The 19,553-nt window shown below is 26.2% G+C and overlaps 1 protein-coding gene across 1 annotated transcript in view; it reads left to right on the top strand.

The window, feature by feature from the left end:
• toc (toucan) overlaps positions 1–19,553 on the top strand; it is a 158,253-nt gene that overhangs the window by 52,160 nt on the left and 86,540 nt on the right. The gene's annotated exons all lie outside the window — the stretch shown is intronic.

Here is a 19,553-nt window from a genome sequence, read left to right as displayed (position 1 = left end):
AAAAACTATCAAATATGTATGTATAACAGGCTCCAAGACCGATTCCAATGATTACAACTTAGTCTAAATATAAATCTAATCTAACGTTAATCCACGTTGATGTTTTCGGTTCTAGTTTAATCCATAGATTAATATGCATAGATTGGAAACTCTCAAGGCCTAACTCAGTTGTCAAAAAAAATCGTTTTTTGGAATACTCTAGTTTAGAGGTTGCACGTTTTATTTGAAAGTTAGAGCCATAGAGAATAGACATAGAACGGAAACTCTCATGTCAAAGACCTAACTCAGTTGTCAGAAACATAAGTGGTGAGAATGTATTAGTAGAAAATAATATGTGAAAACAAAAACAACACTCGTATGTGTTATTATTTTGAGTATTTTCTTGTTTGAGTTTTTTTCTAGTTTCCGCTCTATGTTTCTCTATGGTTAGAGCTTTTGGGTAAAACTAGGAATTGTTTCCAAAAGATTTTAAAATTAAAATTAAAAATTGTTTTGGTATTTACCGAATATAAAAACTTTCTGACATTGTTAACCAATTTTAAATTGATACCGAACAAATTCATAACATTTCATCACAAATTTAACGTTTCCAAACATTTTTTTAGACGAAATTTAAAATATTGTTTATTTTGTTATTAATTGGTGTAATTTATTCTGTTATAAGTTCTAAATATTTTCCTAGCAATATTGAAATTATGAATGTTTGAGACGTATTTAAAAAAAAACTTGTAAAAGTTTTATAAAAAAAAAAATTGAACTTGTATCAAGATTTTCAATCGTTGATGGGGTTTTGAAGGCCGTATTAAAAATCCGTTTGATTGGTATTCTTACGAGGCACCCTAATGTTCAACATATAAAGAAAAAATCTAACATGAGAAATGAAAAAAATAACACTTTCAAACAATTTATTATGCTTCTGGCAATTTAGGAATTTTTCATTATTCTAGTGTTCTTAAAATAATTAAATTTGGTAATTCTTTAGTACCTAAAAAATGATTTATGTGCAAACACATTACTGATTTCCTGTTTAAATAACTTATAAATTCATAAGTACCTACTTAAATATTGTATTGTACATACGCTTGAAGATTAGAGACAATATTTGATAAAATTTAATATCATAAACAATTTTAAAAATATTCCAAAAGAAAAGAATGAAAAAAATTAATTAATAATACAATCGTTGTTCTACATACATATAACTGTAGTATAATATGATGTATCAATAACTTGAAACATGTTTTACTTATTTTAATTATTAATTTATTTCAAACATATGTACAGTAGCCCAAGAAAGTCTACATACAGGAAAAATTATTATGTTACTTTAATTTAAAGCAGTTTTTTTTTAGTTTTTTTATGAGATATATAAAAATACATGTCTTATGTCCAATTTAGTAAAAAAAAAATTCAAATAACGCCAAAAAGTTCACCGTTATTAGAGTTATTGATTCTGAGTAAAATAACGAAAAATTTATTCTCGGTCACACCTACTTTTGGATGGGCGGGAATATTAAATTTCAGAATATTTTGAACATAAAAGCCCAAAAAACCAAAAAAAAAATCGTTATTTGACTCAGAATCAAAAATTCTAATAACGGTGAAATTTTGGACGTGATAGGAAATGTTACTAAACCCGAATTTGTGTGAATTTATTTTTTTAACAGATATATTCCATTACTTTTAACTTACAAATACAGCTTTCAACGAAAGAAATTTAATTTGAATTCCTGTATGTAGACTTTATTGGGCTACTGTATGTGTAGTTTTATTTATTATAAGAATATCGTTAAAAACATTATGAGTTTAATTAAACCAGAACTATATGAAATCTTAATCAATTCAACAGTAACATAAAACTAGACAAAATTCGAATCCACGGTTTCGGTTTTAAAAAAAAATTCGGTTTTGGGCTTTATGGACACAAAAATCATTCGATAATATTAAAAATGCTATAAAATACGTTGCTCATATGTTGAAAGCTCGGTGAGGACCATTTCATTACATGTTATGATTATTTTTAGACAAATGTTAATAGTTTAATATTTTCTTGAAGTCATAACTCAATTTGAAGTTTGCTTGCCAGGAAATATGATACGATTTTTAAATAAAGTTTGGTACCCAACATCTTTTAATCAGCTTAAGATTTTCGATAAAAAAATTTTCTAAAATTAAAAAAAGTTCTTTAAAGTTAAAGATTGGTAACCAAAGAATTTCAATTCAAATTTAAAATTCAAACTTGATGGGTGTTCACGAGGATAAAGGAAAATTGGTACTTTTTCTTTTAATGGTACTTTTTTAATACATATGTATATTAAATTAGTTGGCTTATATAAATTAAAGTTGGCTAATATGCTTCTCAGTAAAGAAATAACCAAGAAAAGGAGAACTAAACCAAACTAAGGAGTGTTTCGTTCTTCAAAATTTTGAATTTTCTATAATATTGAACCTATAATCAGGAAATTACTTTGATTTCAAAATTGACGGGGGTTCAATTGTGGAAAATTGGTACTTTATCTTCTAATTGTACTTTTTATTATATTAAATTATTTTACTTATGTACATAATAGTTGGCAGTAGTACTGTTTCTTTATTGAAATAGTAGTTTTGGAATATTTTATAATAATAAACCTAAAAATTAGACACAAATGATTCTGAATGAGTTAGAATTCGCAAAAGTCACCTTTTGCACATTTCTAGTGGTACATTTCTTTTGCATTTTCAATAATAATGGGCCCAGAAATATGAAATTAGGCATTCATGATGCTGAGTGGGAATACAAAATGTGGGTCTTTATGGTACTTTTTTAATTCTAATGATTCTAATAATTTCGAATGATCTATAATCCACATTACAATGAACCAATACACTTGAAACTTGAAACTAGAGACATGTTATCCTGAATTTTTATTAATTCACAAAGGGAGAATTAATAGTACTATTTCTTTCTTCTAATTGAGGTGGCGAAAAGCTTCGGGTCAGTCAGTACTCCATACTTTTATTGGATATTTGAAAATAACCAAGAATTTGTTAAAAAACACTTTACATTCTTTTTTTTTAATTAAATAAAAAAACAGTCATTTGAATTTTAATTGTCAGGAAATACTTGGATGAATCTTTGGATGAAAAAGTTTGTTTTTCATATTTAAATTTTTAATTTTTCTACTGAAGATAGATTAAAAGTAAAAACCGAAGAAAAATTGTTGGTTTCGTTTACGGTTTTAGACCTTGAAAAACCGCGGTTTCGGTTTCGATTAAATCCGAACACGAACTCTAGTAAGCGGTACATAATAATTCGAAAATATAAATTATTCGGTGTTTCAAATAAAAAAAAGTTTAACCAGTTTCGGATTTTGAATATTCGAAAAATTGCAATATAAGAGCCACCCTAATGTACCATGATTTATATGTACATATATTATTTGATGGTTCTGTCTAACTTTTAACCGTTCATTTTTATATTGCTCCTAATCAATAGTTTAGGGATGTATTTATAATTAATAATCCTGATATTGTATTAAAAATTCCAAATACAAATATTTAAAAATTTACATCGACATCAGGTCGTAAGGTCCAATTAACAGATTATCTTTAAATATTTTAGGCTTAAACCATTTCAGTCTCATCAAATTTGACATTTAAAGTTAAATGAATTTAGAGCTTAATTTAATTTAGCTTTATTACTCTAGTAAACAAGTTTTGTAAAACTACATAGATTAATTAAATCTTGTGAGCTAATATAGCTTAACTAAGTATGTGTAAAAAATAGCATTATGTTTAAATAAATATTTATTTAAAATCTTCAAATGGAAATAAATAAGGTCGTTATACCATTACTGGTTGTTAAAAGATATTAATTTACAACTATATAATAATTACAACAAATATATTGTAGTTGGTTCTTAAGGAAATTTCAAAATAATATTTTTAAAATTAAATGTGTTAATTTATTATGGGAGACATTGAAAATATGTTTGTAATACTTTAAATTTGGGAAAGATTCCCAAACTTTATTTTTGTGTTTTTCAATTTCCAACCTTTTTATTTGATTAGTTTATGTTGGAACATTTCTTTCGAACATCTATAATTCATACTAAAATAATGTAAAATAACACAATTTTGTGGCCAATAACAATTGACCAGTCATTTGGTATTTCTTAAAATTACTTTTTTGTACTTATACAACCAATTTATTTTCTTCAATGAAAAAAGAGAATCAAAAAACTCAATTCTAGCTTAATTTGATAAGTAGAAAATCGTCTCAATTATTGTTTACAGCTACAAAAATCTCTACATACTTACAACAGCTGAATAGCTGCAGTAACTACTAAATAAACTAAGTATGTGTAGTATTTATTTAGTTTTTAAATTTCAGCTGACTTTAGAACAAGACCAGGGGCCTATTTCACTAAGCTACAAGTTCACAATTACAAGTGTTTTTGCCTGTAAAATTGTGAACTTGTGAATAATTGCGTTTCATCAAAATACAATTACAAGTTTGTAGCTACAAGTGAATTTTACAAGTTACAAGTCTACAAGTCATACTTCTACAAGTGGTTTTGTTTCACTAAACTAAATTTGCACTTGTAAACTTGTAGAATTGTAGAAAAAAAGCTTAGGGTCGACGGAGACCATGGGCCTATTTCACTAAACTACAATTCTACAAGTTTACAAGTTACAATTACAAGACTAATTCTTACAAGTGCTGATGAATTGTGTTTCATTAACATTTTCACTACACTTGTAGCTTTTTGCACTTGTAAATTACAATTTCTACAATTACAAGTTCTTGTACATATATAATATTGTGATATTAATTTTACAATTTTTTTTTATCAAAAAAAAATTTAAAAAACCAAAAATTTTTTTTTAAAAATGAAAAAAAAAAATTTTAATTTTTAAAAAAAAATTAAAATAACAATTCGAAAAATATTTTTTTCCAAAAAATGAAAAAAACAACTTTGGGAAAAAAATTGTTTACCCAAAAAAATTTAAAATTTGTATTTTGAAGTATAATTTCGTGAAGAGTATATAAGATTCGGCATAGCCGAATATAGCTCTCTTACTTGTTTATACCCAATCTATCGGAAAATGTGCGGGGACTGATAAAAATAAATTCTTTTGCAATTTTGGGCACTAATTTAGAATTGTCTATATATGTATGTTTAGATTTCCAAAGTGGCTACTCCCAAAAGCAAAAAAAAAACAAGTAAGAAAATTAAAATTAGGTGGCATAACTTGTGAATATATGAAACCTATTTAATAGTAAACAAAATAAATAAATCGTTACTTTAATATAGAAAGCCCCTTCATGTTTTTTATAAGCCCAGATTTTTGATTATTTCGATAAATGGTCCAATTTAGCAAAAAAAATCGGCTTAAAAAAACACGAGTTAGGGCCTTTCTATATTAAGGTTAATATTAATATTAATATTTCTATATTAATTAATATTAAAGGTAATGCTAATTAATATTAAAAATTTTGGATTTATTTTAACTAATGTTTATTAAAAAATAGTTAAAAATCAAATTTTATTTCTATTCTTCATTCACTTGTAACTTGTAAAAATTTTCTGAGGGTCTCCGTCGACCCTAAGCTTTTTTTCTACAATTCTACAAGTTTACAAGTGCAAATTTTGTTTAGTGAAACAAAACCACTTGTAGAAGTATGACTTGTAGACTTGTAACTTGTAAAATTCACTTGTAGCTACAAACTTGTAATTGTATTTTGATGAAACACAATTATTCACAAGTTTACAATTTTACAGGCAAAAACACTTGTAATTGTAAACTTGTAGCTTAGTGAAATAGGCCCCATCAGAAAAATTTTTACAAGTTACAAGTGAATGATAAATTGAAATAAAATTTGATTTTTAACTATTTTTTAATAAACATTAGTTAAAATAAACACAAAATCCAAAATTTTTAATATTAATTAGAATTACTTTTAATATTAATTAGGTTACCTTAATATAGAAAGGCCCTAACACGTGTTTTTTTTAAGCCGAATTTTTTTGCTAAATTGGACCATTTATCGAAATAATCAAAAATCTGGGCTTATAAAAAACACGAAGGGGCTTTCTATATTAAAGTAACGATTTATTTATTTTGTTTACTATTAAATAGGTTTCATAATTCACAAGTTATGCAACCTAATTTTAATTTTCTTACTTGTTTTTTTTTGCTTTTGGGAATAGCCACTTTGGAAATCTAAACATACATATATAGACAATTCTAAATTAGTACCCAAAATTACAAAAGTATTTATTTTTATCAGTCCCCGCACATTTTCCGATAGATTGGGTATAAACAAGTAAGAGAGCTATATTCGGCTATGCCGAATCTTATATACTCTTCACGAAATTATACTTCAAAATACAAATTTTAATTTTTTTTGGGTGAACAAAATTTTTTTCCCAATGTTGTTTTTTTCATTTTTTGGAAAAAAATATTTTTCGAATTGTTATTTTAATTTTTTTTTTCATTTTTAAAAAACAAATTTTGGTTTTTTAATTTTTTTTTTTGATAAAAAAAATTCGGGTTAAAAAATATTTTTTATATAAGAAATATTATTGAAATATGTTATATTGCGTTTTTATAGGATATTTTAGCATTTTGAGTAATAATAAATAAGAATTGTAAAATTAATATCACAATATATAATACAAGAACTTGTAATTGTAGAAATTGTAGTTTACAAGTGCAAAAAGCTACAAGTGTTGTGAAAATTTTAATGAAACACAATTCATCAGCACTTGTAAGAATTAGACTTGTAATTGTAACTTGTAAACTTGTAGAATTGTAGTTTAGTGAAATAGGCCCCAGTTATTCTGGTAGATACATTTGTAGTTGTATCTACATCTACGTTTTAAATAAGAACCAATTTTGTTCTTTTTTATTTTTTGTTTTTGCTATTTTTTCTTTCTGAATATCGTGTTAAACTGTGACATTTTTACTTAAAAAACACAAACATACCAAAGTACATACATACGAATAGTGAATTGTACATAAGTACATATGTACATACATTCAACTCTACATGACATGTGAACTAAATGTATATTTTAAGTTTTTTTTTTAATGTAATGGAACGTATGAATGTATGAAAAAAAATTATTGTCAAACTTGAGTGCACGTGATAATTGTGTTTTATTTCTTTCGAGTGGTAGTTTTGTGTTTTTTTTTTTTTAGCAAACGACCTTCGTTTATGGTCAGTTGACTGAGAATGTAGTGATGACAGTGGCTTGGACAAATTCAGATTCTTGATAAAAAATTGTATACAATTTAGATTGTTGGAGCTTATACAAAATTGTTATTGTTTCTGCAGAGTCTTAGCTTTCATTAGAGCAAAAAAAAAAATTAAAAAAACGGACCATTTTAAAAAATAATGTCAAAAAAGTTTTTGATTTTGCCAAAAAAAATCAAAAATTTTATATCTTGAGTTACAAAACATTTATTTTGATATATGTATATCCCACCAAACACCTCTTAAAGGAATGGAATTAAGGTCTCTTTTAAATTAAAAAAGTACCTATTTTGGGAAAAAAGTTGGATTTTGGGAAAAAAGTTAGATTTTACAAAAAATAAAATTGTATGTCCTGAGTTACAAAATATTTATGTATTTTGAAAGTCAGAAATTGTATATTTTGAGTTAGAAAACATTTATTTTGATAGATATCCAACTCGCATTATACTAAGCGACAAAATAGGTCTTCAAGGAAAATATCTAAGCTTTCTTTTGAGAAAAAAAGGACCCATTTTGAAAAAAGAGTCAAAAAAGTTTGATTTCGGAAGAAAAAATTTCAAACATTTTTAATTTTTTTTTTCGAAAGATTGAAAGAACAATATTAAATAAGTTACATGGATGAGAAAAAACACCTGTTTGGCTAAATTGTCAAATTTTTACCCCCTCTAACTCTGAGAGTTCTTGACCGATCTTGTTGAAAAATTGCTATCCAAAGGACCCAATTTCAATCGATTTTAAAAGATGGTTCACTTGACATGAAATCCCCCATATATATATATGAATATTTCTAAATTTTCTTATACGAAAGATTTAATATAAAATTTATTACCATTCTCGCTCATCCTAACCACTGTGCCTATTAGGGTTTTAATCATATACCCTAGGCTTTACAAGTAATTGGTCAGCAGTCAATGGCGGTAATTTCTGTGTGTTTTTTTAACAAAACGGAAGTAGTACTTTCCCCCCTTTAAAACCTTAAACTTGTGCCAAAAGGGAAATTTACAATTTCAATAAAAATTAAAGCAAAACAATATTTAAGGAAATAAACTAAACACAAAAATGTATCAATTACGCTAAACATAACATTCTTTAAGCGTTGGTGCATTAAAAAAAGAGAGAAAGAGAAACACTCACCGATCTTACCAGGTATTTTTGAGTCATTATTTCGTGTTTTTTTTATTTCTTCTGGTCTACTGATCAGTAATTGTTTCACTGTTGTCTAATGTTACGCTTTTGCTCTATAATAAATTTGTGTCCGATTGCAAACGAAATCATTGTAATGAAAATGAAAATAATAGATAGATAGAGAGATAGATAGATAGATTTGATGAAATTATGCGAATATTGCGATAATAGATGGACGTCCAAATGACGACCACATGCTCAAATGAAACCAATTGATGATGATTGCTGTTATTGCTACAAATATAGTGAAAGTATTTAATTTTTGTAGCTGCTTTTATTTCAACAGATCTTTTAGTGAGCCAGTAGCAAGTTTGCGCGGCTTTTGAATCGCTATTGTCTAATTTAGGAAGACGTTTTTTCCAACTTGATGTTACAATTTTTTTTTTTATTTTATAATTCATTTACACAAGAGTAGGCTCTTTTAAGTGCAGTGTACTGCCTCCATTGAATTCGATTGTGTTTGAATGACTATATTTAAACAAGTGTATGGGGTTTAATCGAAGTCAAATGTGAATTTTATTTATCTTTTTACGTTGATTATTAAGTTTTTGTTAAATTTGCATTCATTTGCATTTTGTAGCAATATTGCATAGAATTTGAATTTAAATGTTTGTTAATCGGTCGACAATAGAGTTTTGGAAGAAAAGTATTAGTTATTGTGTTGGTTTTATAAAAATATTTAATTATAATAGATTTCAATTTAAATATTGTTAATAGTTTTTCATAAACTAATCTTGTTTCAAATGGAAAGAAACTTAGTTTATTCAAAATTTTGAGTAATTGTTTGAGTACCACAGCCAGGTTGCTGCAAATTTTGTCGTAACCAAAGTAAATGTGATACTATAAAAAATATAAGAAAAACCAGGTTAAATTTTGTGACATTTATAACAGAATGTATGACTGTTTTTAAGGTTTGTTTAAAATTGCAAATTTTGAAGTTTATATCGTTTAAACTTGTTTTAAAGTTAATTTTATTTAATAAAAAAAAAACAGTTTAATTTACTTATACGTTGTATATAGAGCTCAATAAAAAATAATAATTATTAGCAGCTGCTTTTAAAATCATGTAAATATGTATTGTTAAGTATGTCACCAGTTTGTGGTTAATTAAACATGGTCATTTTAATGTTTATTTCAATTAGTTGTTTAATAATTTAGGTACTTTTTTACTCATGTCATGACACTTAAAAACTCTTACCGAAAAACTGGCTTAAGGTGCAATAAAAATGAAAATTAAAAATAATTCATATTTTCCATGATTAATAACGTTAAACGAAAGTTTCATAAATTTAACATAACGTTAAAGTAGCTAAACTTAACTTTATTAGATGTTAAACGCAGCTAATAATTATAATGTAAGGGTCAATTAAATCTATATTTAGTTCAAAGAAACTTCAATTCTATGATTCCCTAACTTTGTTTACTGAGCGAAACTTTGTCGTTACTGCCGAATGTAGTATTTCTAATTATTTGTAAAATTCGAGTGAAATTTTTAATTTATAATCAGTTTTGTTTGCTTCAAACCCAATTTTTAACTTAATCTTAATTTGGAATACCATTTAATAAGCTTAAACAATCATGAGTTTGATAATAAAAATTAACACTTAGAATAAGAATTCATGGCTAATCAATCAGTGCAAGATCATCTTAAAGTTTGGTTTAAAAAAAGTGTAGGTCTGTAATTATATCACTCTGCAAAAAGTTTAATAATCTTAAAATGTATTGCAGTTGTCGATTAGCTATATTTGTAATAACTTCGTTTTTCTCTCTATTTCTTTTCTCGTAACAGTAATCGAGTGTTTAAACTCGCTTTAAACAATGTTTAAAAATGTTAAACTTAAAATCAAACAAAATAATTTCACATAAATTTTTCTTCAGAAAAGCTTTACTTATTAATAGTTTAATGTAATTTTTTTTAATAAGTATTTATTATAATTTGCATTCAGAATTGGTTCCTAGAAACTGTTAATATTTGTATACAAATTGTTACTTTTGCATTTTTAGCTTGTTTTTTCTCTTCCTTTTGATGATTTCACGAAATTATTCTTGGAACGAGATTTAAATCAGTTAGAGTTTAACCATTTAATCAGCCAAGTTTTTCTTAAACAATTTTTAACAACCATTTGATTGTTCTTTTGTTATTAAATCGTTGTTTAGTTGAATTGTTTAATGCGAAATGTTGAATTTGTATTTTTAATTGTTGCTTCTTCCGAGGTTAATTTAGTTCATATTTCTCATAATCATTTATAATAATTTCCTTGTAAATAACTTGGTCTTCTAGACTTTCATTCAATTTATATTTTCTTCAGCTATATATTTTTCATTTCATTGTATAAATGAAAGACTTGCTGGCTGCCAGTTATAACAAGTAGAGTCTTATAAAATAATTACATATTTTTTTTGAGTTTTTGCTTAAAATCAGTTTTCGTCTGGTACTTATTATTGTACTTTGGCGTTTCATACTTACTTATAATTATGGACCATTTTTATTGTAACGATTTTGAGCTTTTTATTTTTGTAATTTATTTCTTCTCTTTTGTTTTTGTTGCTTATTGTTTTATGTTGTTAATAGCAAACCCGGTTCGCTTCGCTATATCAATCAGAGTTTAAAAAAAAATATTTTATCATACCAAAATACCAGAGACCGAAAATAACGGGTTCACTTTCATTTCAATGGTAAATTCTCATTCGCAGCCATTTAAAAATAATTTTTTGTGATATATCACTGAGAGAGTGATTTATTCGAGAACATTTTAGTTTTGAGAGAAACAGAAAAGAAACAAACACAAATAATCTGGATGAGTGATTTATAATTTATTTTTTTCGTAAAGGTCAGCTTGTGACTTTTATTTGCGAACAACAAAAATAAATCGCAAAAATGCATTTGATGCAAATCAACGCTTAAATATATATAATTTATTAAAGGATTAATAACAATTTAAAAAAAATTCTCATTTCTTCTTTACTTCATACTTATCATATTATTTCCATAATTTGTTAAAAAATACTAATAATATGTTATTGTATGTAAATAAAAGAGAAAGTAACAGTTATTAAGAACAAGAACAAATGAATTGTTTATCTCACACCAAACCACTAAAAAACAACAAAAACGAATAAAGTTCATACCAAACCATTTAAATAAAAATCATTTTATAACTGTTATTTTCAGTGATTTATTTTTATCACAAAAATATAAATCACAATTTGGGTTTTTGGTATATGGACGAGTTATTTTCGATCTCTGCAAAATACAGTTTTTACCCGCTTTCTCCCCTAAAAGGTTCAAATTTAAAAAAAGTAACAAACACCTTTCCGCTACTATTTTAAGTAGATAAAGATTTTTGTATCTATATAGGTTTAGAAGATATAGTTACCGAATTTACCCGTTTTAACTCCCTAAACCTGGGAATTTATATATGGAGAGGGAAACATGTAATCCAAATTTCATGTCTGTACTTTTTGGAGTTTAGTCTGAGCGATGTTGATTCAGTCAGTCACTCACTCAGTAGCCTTACTCTTTTATATAGATTTATATTAGTACATTTCGGGTCTCTTTTATCTGTATTTTCTTAGATTTTAGCTTTCATGTATTTTTATCGTGTTTATTTTTGCTTTGTTTAACTAAATAAGAAACATTTGCCAACCATCTAAGAAACCTAGTTGTATTTGGTTGTTCACCATAATTATTTTGTATTTTCTGTCATACACTTCGTATTTTTTATTTTTGGAATATTTCATAACAATAGTCTCTATATACAATAATAAATACACTAAAGAAATAGTACGGCAAAATAAATAGGGACTGAAGACGAGCAATACTTTTATTAACAACATAAAGTCAAAGGTATGATTTCCTTATTGAGACTAATCTTATAATATTTATTGTGCACTAATTCAATTACTTAGGTTATTTGATTGATTGTATATGAGATGTAAATTTTAAGTCACTGTCGGTTGGAGACTTCTTATCTTGGTCGAAATCAACCTCTTGCCGACTGTTGGAGCAATGTTTTTCAAATGGGGGTCCATTAAAACTTTGATAAACTCTTAATTATTATATATTCTTCGTTACATTAATATTTTGATAGCACTGTTCTAGATATCTGGCAAAATAATTTACTTCGAAATCCTTTTATATATATACGAAGTTATTGATAGATATAAATTTTGATTAAGAAAAGCAAGTTAATATTGAGAAAATGGATATTGAAATTAAGAATTAATAACACGGTGCTACGATGGAAAAAAACTTGGAAAACGACCTAGCGTGGGCTATAGGGCTTGCTGAGTACATTACAAATTGTGTCAACCAATTTCAAAAACACCCTCAAATTCAGAACTTATTCTGAAAAAACATTTCTAGTGATGTTCGTCAACTTATCGATCTGTAACTCAGTCAGTTTTTGTCCGACTTTAAATTAGTTAACGGGTTTGGAAAGAAAACTGATTATGCTTTAAAATTACGTGCAGTTTTTTATACATTTGTAAGTTATAAATATTGTTTTTCTTAAGAATATCTAAAAGAAAAACAAAATTTATCAACTTTTTTATTTTAGTCGCTTTTCATTGATTATTTTGATATGAAAGTTTATAAAAATTTATACCAACATATATAGGAAATTTAGTTCTTAATAAAACATGGTTTTAATTATTCAAATCGGATTAAAATTGTAAAAGTTATTCAACTTTTAATTAATACCATTTTTAGTATTTTCTCCCCCAGCGCATATGAATAAAAAAAACAAAAAACTGTAGAAAAATAAAATATTTGCAAAATTTTGAATTTACAAGGTAAATTTTTTCGAACTTTTTTCAAAAAAGTTTAATAACTTTTGCAAATCTAAACCGATTTTAACAAGTAATATCTCATTTTTCCCATATAAAGTTGTCTTTAAAAAACTGTGCAAAAAATAATAGGTTTTTATAGAAAAAAATTAAAATAACTATTGTTGAATTTGAAAAATTATAAAAAAAAATAAAGCGAAACTTTTTATAAAAACTTACGCAATTTTTTCGATATATATTTTATGCACACATTTTATGAAAGCTTAAATCTTTGTCTATCCAAAGTTGTTTTGAAATCGGTCTAAAAATGTGTGAGTTAGAGGTACTAAAGTACTACGACCTACCCTAAAACGGTTTTTTCAAAATATCTCAAAATTTTGAGGGTGTTTCAAAATCTTTGAAAACGGTTTTAGTATGTCCTCACCTAGGCCTAGAACCCCCATTAGGTCGCTTTTCAAGTTCTGACAAAAAGTGTCATTTTGTAGCAGAGTGTAATTAATATTTATAAAAGAAATATTCAGGGCTATTCCTGTTCTCACTTTCACCATTTACAGTATTTTTGTAATTATGCTACAACAATATTACGTAATTTTTTCAGCATTTCTAATTATAAATGTTTACACGTGATCTTTTTAACCTTAATTATATAATTTTAAAAACTTTATTTAATATTAATTAAGAGATTTATGTATTGGCAAACGCGATGCACGTTTTCTCGAATATGGCAAATTAAAAACATAACATAAAAATGTTTAGTTTCAATTTGTACTTTCTTTATATTAATTTATACTATGATCGTCCGGTGGCCGAAATTCGACCACTTTTAAAACGCTTTTTACCGCTTTTAGGGAAAGAATTTTTTAAAAATTGGTTATATTCTGCAAATCTAGAGAAAACAACCTTTTAAATCATATATGTTTCATCAAAATTGGTGGACATTAACATACTTACAAGTGTTCCACAAAAAAACGTGTGGCCTATTTATATATATTTGCTATTCTGAATTTCAATTTCTCCATATTAATTTGGATTTCTGATTTTTAAATAGTTTGTTCTTTCTTTTCTGATATACATATATCAAATTTATTGAAAGATTTTACATTTTATCGCCATTAAATGAGAGATTTCAGTAACTTTATTTTTGATTTAGTTCAATACTTTATTAACTTAAATAGTAACTTAACGAATACACTATTTTAAATGTGTATTTTATTATCGTTGTAACAATATCTAAAGTATCTATCTAGTTTAGCTTATTTTAACATTTGTACCTATGTATGTAGTTACCGCTCATAATGCAATAAGATGTTGATAGTTAGCCTTTTTTCCTTTTTTACAGCTGTTAACACTCAGGTGTTATTTTCAACATTAAGAAAAAGCTGCTGCTGCAACCAAATGTTTACAGTTCCATTGTAATTTTATGCACAAAATATTCACAATTCAAAATAGTTCTCATGTACAAGCAAAAAAATAAAAAAAATGGTAAAAACCCCCCATTATAAAAAAAAAATACTTCATATTATTTTTGCATACATATATTTTCATTTGAATTTCTTGTGCAGTTGTGTAACAATTGTATTTGCTAAAGAATTCACACCATTTTAAACCGAACAGAAAATAAAAAAAACTGAATGCATACTTGTATGCTGAGTACTTGATACTGGTGTATTGTGATGAGAAAAACTTTTTTAAAAGACTTGAATTTTGTGTGAAAAATAAAATTTTCCCTAACAAGAAAACTAAAGCAATTTCTGTTTTGTTTTTAATTTTATAAAACAAAGAAAAGTTTTGTATTTTATGTTGTCGTTTACTTAACAAGATAAATATCGGTTAAAATTACAGAAATTATTCGTAGGAATAAAATAACCTTGGTAATTTACAGAATTGAAAAGGAAAATATGGTTTTTAAAAATAAAGTTTATCTTTTAGGTAAAAGTATTTGCACGGTGCTGTCATTGGTAAAGTAATTAGTAATAAATATGAACCTTTAAACAACTGGTCCCATATGTACAAACGATGGAATATTATTCTAGGCAATGATTTCGTTTAAATATTTTTGAATGTTGTTAAAAATAACTTCCAAAGAACAGCAAAATATGTATGCACTTTCTTGTTCGTTTAAAGTGATTAAAATGTGATTCGTTTAAATTGTCTTAAATTTATTTTGCTGTAATAATGACTGATAAGAATATTTATAAGATTTGATATAGCAGATTTTTGTTTGTTTTTATAGCAGTTTTATTTTTTATTGAACTATTTACAATTCCAGATGCTGCCAGTATCTCTGCCTTCAAAGAAATTAATTTCAATTTTAAATTTATCTTTAAATTTAAAGATTAAGAAATTTGATTGATAAATTTAATTTCAATGATTTCAAAATAAATTCCAAACCAATTTCATAGCACTTTTAATATTTTTCCATAATTTATCAATTTTCTATCAGCCATTAATAAAGTCTGTTTAAAAATATTCATCTAGTTTTTATTTTTTTTTGTAGTTTGTATATAAATTGGAGGCGGCCAACTTGTTTTTTTGTGCTAAATTTCCATTTAAAAACAATATTTACTTAACTATAAAATAAAATAGAAATTATTAAGAAAACACTTGCGCCTCTTTAAGTGCAGCATCTCTTATTTTTCAATTTTATGGCGCAAGTTATTTTTTCTTATTTTAAGTTTAAAAAACTAAAAATATTGTATTGTGAATGTGTTTTTTTTTAATATTTTTTTGTTTTAAAACACATTTTTTTTGCTCATGTGCTGAGGGAAAACTACGCACTATTTCCACTAGCCTGATTTGAAAAAAACTCACTCATAGACTGCTCATAAAAACTATAGTTTTGCCAATATTTTTTCCTTAAGAAATAAAAAAAACTTTATAAAAAACACGTTTAATGTATTTTATGCGTACGCAATTTATGCATTTCATTAAATGCTTCTTTTTTTTTCTTAAAAATGAAAAAAAATTATGCATAGAAAACATGTATGTTTCTGGTGCAGTATAAAAATAAAAATTGTTCATTTATAATTTTCTTGAAAATGGCCAAAGAAATAATAAAAAAAAAAATACAGAAAATAAATAGAAATATCTATGTCACTTTAGGAGCACAGACACATTTTATGATTTCATTTTCTATTGAATTGGGAAAATCTGATACAATTATTTTGAGAGCTGGGAGAAAAATATAAACATTTTTGAAATTCTTTTAATAAATAGATTGAGGTTTTGTGCAATTGCATATGGTATGGTTTAATGCTTAAGAAATCTGTATGTAAAAAGGCATAGTTAAACAATGTTTGACTATATCGGAAAACATCTTAAGTCGAATTATGTTAAATTACGTGTTTTGATATTTAATGAAAATCAACCTTTGAAATTCGATATCTAACAATAGTTATACAAATGTGCTAAGTCCCTCTTCACAAAGTTAACAGGTGATATAAAGAAGACACTTTTGTATACCACAGTATTACAACGATAACAAATTAAAGAATTGTAAACTTTTGTTTTCGAAAACATTGTATTTTTACTTATTCTAGCGAGTTGTATTAAATTCGGAATTTTCATAAAAAGTGGACTTAACACGTTTTCACACCAAGCTAAAGTTATGTTATTTTAATTAAAATTATATAACTTAAATGATTTAAATTGGCCGAAACCACTCTTGTAGTGCACAACTTAAATAATATGTATATAAAGTTTTACCTAATTTACAAATAGGGCTCAAAAAACAATTTAATTTCTCAAAATTCTATAAAAATTAAATGAGGCATTCAGCGCAAAAGTGGTGTAACCACTGCGGTATTACATACAGTCCTTACATTACCAACTATCAATACAAATGTGAGGTAAGCTATAATTTAAAAGCCTATGGAGCTGAAAAAATCGATTTTGCACAGAGCTTAATATAACAAAGTAATGTAGCAAAAGTGGTGAAATAATAACCTCAAATTGATTTTGAATGCATATTGTTACGTTTTAACCTTTTCAAAACGTTGGTTTATTTCCTTTAAATAAACCGGATACTTTTGATTGCAAATAAAAGCCGTTTAGTAGGTTAAAAATTGTAACAACTCTTTATTTATTTAAAATGTACGACAACCACAGAATTAAATAGTCTCTCAATGTTTTTTATACACGACAAACTTTATAATGTGGACGAAATCACTTGAAAATACAGCACACTTTAAGGCACTCAGTTGATGTTTATTCGAATAGCGTCTCTGATAAACTAACTAACGACTGCAACCTCTGACGCTATTAATAACACTGCCATCTTCACTCTAGATTGTCAAAGCTCTTATATTCGAAGCCTAGAGCTCACGCCATCTCTGGTGAACTTTCTAGAATGTTCTTTAACTGTCAAAGCTCGTATATTCGAATTTGAATATACGAGTTGCAGCAAACATTCAGCGTTGTCATATTTACGATCAATGATCAACTCAAAGCTTTTATTTAATGTTAATAATGCCCACAGATATGTTACAGTTTGAGAGGCACTGCTTTCAAATAGCATTATGCAACTTTAAGTCAGCCGTTAAAATCGATATATTTGAATTCAAGTACAATTTCGTAACAATATGTACATTGTACATATTTATTTACTTGAAACATTCGTTTTACCGAGGAGGTTATTTAAATTACAGAAAGTAATTAACTAACATTAACTAAACAAATAAATCATTTATCAAATAATACCAGTTTTATGATTACAAACATTCTTGTCCAAACATTCTAGTCGTAAAAACCCACTCGTGAAAATTTTATCTGAAAATATTCTATAAAAAAACGAAAAAAAGTCATAAAAATCCCATTATGTCTCCTTGACATTCATTTTCATTCGTTTTTATTCAATCTTCTACTTCTAGTCTTTTTTTTGTCTTGTGTTTTGTATTTCATTTTGTTTCCGCTTGTACATTTAAATTTTAATTTATTGATCAACATTGATCATTTATTAAAACTTTAAAAGAACAAGAAAGAAAAAACATAAAAAACTAAAATCAAACTGCAACACAACATACCAAAACTATTTGTTACATGAATCCCAAAAATATACATGGAAACCAAAATAAAACACACCAGATAAAAGGGCAAATTACCTTGTGAATGGAAGAGTATCCCGTAATTATCATGGATACAAAGACGGACAACAACGAATCACTCATGACATTTACACGCGTAAAAAAAGAAATTCTATAAATATCAAATACACACATATTTCACATGAAGCACGCTCATTTAAATACATTTGTAAGTTTTTTTTTCGATTTTCGGGAATATTGAAAACTTTAGTGATGTGGGGAGAATGTTTTGTAAGTTGGTAGTCGGTACCAAATCAAGTAACAACAATTGACACATACATTTTTCGGTTTTAGAAATTTTAGTTTCCTTAAAAATATTTCAACAATTTTTGTTTACAAATTATTTACATTAAATGTGTTGAAATTGTAAGTGGTTGTCTGTTTTTATACATATTTATGTAAATATGTATGTCGACATTTTCAAATATTTTAAAAGTTAAATTGCAACTAAATAAAAAAAAAACAAATACAATAAAAAGTTGCCAAATGTTAAAGGGCTATAATAAATTAATTTCAAACCCCTTCTAGGGTTTCCTCGCTTAGTTTTTTTTAAAGCTCGCTTAAGATATTTAACAAAATTTATATATTTTATCATACGAGTAGAATTATTTTCAACCTCATATCATTTATTACCGCCATTAATATTGTGTTTAAATTTCTTCTAAATGGAACTCATCGTGACATTTGCATCTGTCAACATGTTTTGCATTTCATTCTCGTTCTGCGATGCTATTTTTGTTATTGTCATTTCTATTTTCCTGGGGATGTCATCTTCTTGTTCTATTATAAATTGTGTGTGTGTGTTTTATTTTTACTAGCCGAAATAAAATTTTATTTAATTAGTTTCCGTTTCTCACGCCTAAAAAAACTAATTTTCATTTCATTCAGCTTCATAAAGAAACTTTTCAGCACGAGACAAAAAAGTCGGTTTTTTTATATGAAATCTAGTGCAATATGGCGAAATAAAAATTTACTGATCATCATTTGTCATTTTTGCTTTTCTTAATGGGCACTGAAAATTTAACATAAAAGAGTGTTGTATTGGGCTGTAACGAATCTTATATACCCTTCATTTTAAAATATTTCAAATTACAAATTAGTGTTTTTTTGGAACAAACATATTTATATTCGCATTACATAGCTTAGTGATCGAAATGTTATTTCTAAAACTCGAGATAGTCATGGTTTTTGATCACATCTATGACATTTATGGACTGATTATTTAAATTCTCAAACAATAATTGGCACAAGAT

Source organism: Calliphora vicina, chromosome 2, assembly GCF_958450345.1.
Source record: "Calliphora vicina chromosome 2, idCalVici1.1, whole genome shotgun sequence".
Lineage (NCBI taxonomy): Eukaryota > Metazoa > Arthropoda > Insecta > Diptera > Calliphoridae > Calliphora > Calliphora vicina.
The sequence above is the reverse complement of the archived record's forward strand: the minus strand, read 5'-3'. Positions and strand labels throughout refer to the sequence as shown.